The 3,491-nt window shown below is 44.1% G+C and overlaps 1 long non-coding RNA gene across 1 annotated transcript; it reads left to right on the forward strand.

Moving 5' to 3' along the window:
- Positions 1-2,525: 2,525 nt before the first annotated feature.
- LOC127551639 (uncharacterized) lies at positions 2,526-3,061 on the forward strand. The gene is made up of 2 exons (XR_007951141.1): positions 2,526-2,709; positions 2,892-3,061. It is a non-coding gene; the product is annotated as an uncharacterized LOC127551639 (long non-coding RNA).
- Positions 3,062-3,491: the final 430 nt, after the last annotated feature.

Here is a 3,491-nt window from a genome sequence, read left to right on the forward strand (position 1 = left end):
GACATATATGAAAGCACTTTGAAAAATATAATGTCCTTGATCTCTCTCCTAAACTTTAGTCTCACTTACCTAACTACTTGCTGAACATTGCTGACTGGAAGCTGGGGTCCTCAAACTATTTGAATAGGGGGCCAGTTCACTGTCCCTCAGACTGTTGGAGGGCCAGACTATAGTAAAAACAAAAACTTTTGTTTTGTGGGCCTTTAAATAAAGAACTTCATAGCCCTGGATGAGGGGAATAAACGTCCTCAGCTGCCGCATCTGGCCTGGGGGCCGTAGTTTGAGGACCCCTGGTACCTTTTCTCTACCAAAACCAATTCTCTTCCTGATCCCATTTTCCTGTTAAAGACATGATTATTCTTTCAGTCTTCTAGGAGCAAAATTTCAGTCTGATTTCTCCATCTCCCTAGCCATACAAACAGCTGATAAATTAGCCTACTATACCTCCTATGAAATAGGCTAGATGTTATCATACCCATTTTACAGGTAAGGAAACTAAAGACCAGAGGTTATAAATGATTTCTCCAAAATCACACAGGCAATAAATGGCACAGTCAAGACTTGAATCTAGGTTTTCATACCAAGCCTAATGTCCTTTCCATAGCAGCAAATCATCTCTCCAAATTAATTCAATAAATACTTATTAACTGCCAAGTACAATGCACAGTGCTAGGCATTGAGGAACATAAAAATACAAAGTAAAATTTCTGCTTCCTAAAAACTTAAAGTCTAGGAAAGGTGATAAAATGTATATAAATAATAAAGAGAAATGTGAATAAGCATAGAAAAGGAGATGAGATGCTTTGAAATCTGATAAGGAAGACATCAGACACATAGCTGGAAGATCAAGAAAGATTTCACTATGGAAATATCATTTGAACTAAGCCTAAAAAGTGAGTAGTATCAATAGTGAAATGCAACAGAGATGGAATGGAAGGAACTGCAAGCAGAGTGGGGAATGTAGGTAAAATCCCAAAGGTGGGAAAGAAGAGATGGCTAGTCACTCGTGAGGGAGCAATGGAAGGTAAGGCTGGAAAGATAGTTTGGAGCCAGACTGCCGGTTGCCTTTGGCTGTTGGCTGAGGAGTGGGGACTTTGGTGGGCATTAGGGATAACGAGTAACCCAGATTTGTGCTGAATCTTGCCAGGTGGGTGGAATAGTTTGGAGGAGCAAAGAGTAGAAGATGCGAGCCTGATGAGGAGATGGGAGCGTCCCGCCCAAGTAACACAAGTCAATATCCACGGGGATTTATGAAATTTCAGGCAGGACCAAATGTGGGCGAGCGCCCAGACTGCAAGAAAACCAACGGTGTTGAAGCACTCATCCGCGCAGTTTGTGGGCTTGGTGACTGTTCCCTCGCAATCCGAGAAGAATCACGAGTTTTTATGTTGTTTTGCATTTACACCAAACCACGAAGCTGCTTACTTACGAGAGCATCGGCTCGCTCATTAGAATAGGGCCGAGCGGCTTCTGAAAATCCCCGCATGCAGAACGGCAAGCCCCTCTCTTATTGGCTCCTGCCGCCAGGGGGCCTTGGAGCTTCGCCTCTGAGAGGTGGGAGGCCTTTCTGCAAAAGCGAACTGGCTACATTATGCAACATGCGTGCAATCTTCCTCGCGTTTATTTCAATCTGCGGCTTTTAAACCCCAGCCGCGGAAGGCGCCTCACACAGATTGCCGCGCTGAAAGGCTAGCTGCCTGTCAAGACTCTGGCGCAGGCAGCTCCTGCCCGAGCAAAATGAGTTGGCTTCATTTCCCGGCATAATGCGCACCACCTGTGTTCCAGAGGAACAGAATTGGCAGCAATTTGTTTTCATTGAGGCCAGGCTGTCTATTTCATCCTCGTTCCTATCGCAAGTTTCGATTCCTCGCGAAAGCAGGGCTGGCTTATGCGCTAATGCAATGTTAGCCGAGCTGAAAGCGCTGTAGTCCAAATGACCTGATTTCTAATGGTTTGCCGCCTGCTTAGCAGGAGGTACCTGCTCCGCCTCTGCTGTCTCATTATACACGGTGTTGGAAGCTCGGATCTCCGAGACTTTGGACAGGTGCTGTCCCCCAAGACCGGCGTGACGAAGAAGCCTAACCAGTCACCCAACCTTGCTTGCTCTGGGCTGTCTTCAGCAGCCTTTCTAATTTGGGGAGGAAGCCCAGAATCTCAGATCTGAAAAAGACCCAAAGGAATCATCTAATCTTACTTCATTTTTCAAAAAGTGAGGCTCAGTGGGAATTCACTTGTCCAAGGTTATAAAATAAATCATAAGCGGGGTTAGAAAGGGACCCTAAGGTTTCCTGATTCCTGAAACAGGATTCTTTTCCTCTGCTGCAGCTCTCTCCTTCACTGTTATCTCCTAATAAAACCTTTCCCACTCACCTCCTCCATTTGTCTCTCTACTACAAGGAGGACTGGTTTGGAAAATTCCCTACTTTATCATGCAGAGATTCCCTGATTCCAGAATCTCTTCAGTGTGTTTCATGATTACCTTGTGCTTTCTGATTTAGAGAGTCTGCCTGGGGTTTAGAAAAGCAATTTAGGTACTATGAAAATAACCGTTTTTTTTTTTTTTTTTCTTTATCCTATGCCATAGCCACTCATCATTTCTCTTCCTCCAAGTATACTGGAAGGATTGCACTAGGAAATCATGCAGTGCAACAGCTCCTGCTGAGGGGAAGGAGCCGGCCATTTTGTTTTTATCAACATGTCAGCAAAATGGTAAGAAACCAGAGGAAAGGTATATTTTTCACCAAGTTGTTGCTGACAAGGTAGGAATGATAAAGCTGAGAAAGATTTCTACTTGGCCTTAGGGGTAAGACCACTCCCAAAGCAACTGGATGTCTTTAGCTTGTGGAGAAATCTAATTTTCTTTTTTTCTTTCTTTCTTTTTGTTATGTAAGGTAAAAAGAGGAAATGATAGAAGACTGCCCCTTGGAAGCTCTACCCAGTATCCTGGCACCTTGTCATTCATAACTCACTCTGTGTGGGTTCTCTGTGTCCTATATTAATGTCCTTAATTTGCACAATTTATCCTGATGTCTTATGAGGATGAAAGGAGGAACAGGGAAAATGGTTTGTGAATCTCTGACTTCCTCAAGTGTGATCCTGTTGTAGGTATCCCAACAAAAAATCCTAAAGAAACAGAGGGTCAGAATCAGCGAACCCTTAAACCCAATCCCATCCGTGACCTAGCAAGGGTGAGCTAGATGCCATCCAGACTTATGGATAAAACATCACAGACTCCCTATCCCTGTCTCTCCTCTGGTTATCATGGAAAGACCAGTTTCCTAATGATTTGATAAAGAACAGATAACCAAACCACAGCCAGAGAGAATACTCTAATAACTATTCTTTTTACCAGGTGATTACTAGGAAAATGGGGCAGTTAGTTGGCACAGTAGATAGAGTGCCAGGTCTGGAGTGAGTAGAACCCGAGTTCAAATGTAGCCTCAGGCACTTCCTAGCTGTGTGACCCTGGCAAGTCTCATTTTCCTCATCTG

Source organism: Antechinus flavipes, chromosome 2, assembly GCF_016432865.1.
Source record: "Antechinus flavipes isolate AdamAnt ecotype Samford, QLD, Australia chromosome 2, AdamAnt_v2, whole genome shotgun sequence".
Taxonomy (NCBI): Eukaryota; Metazoa; Chordata; class Mammalia; order Dasyuromorphia; family Dasyuridae; genus Antechinus; species Antechinus flavipes.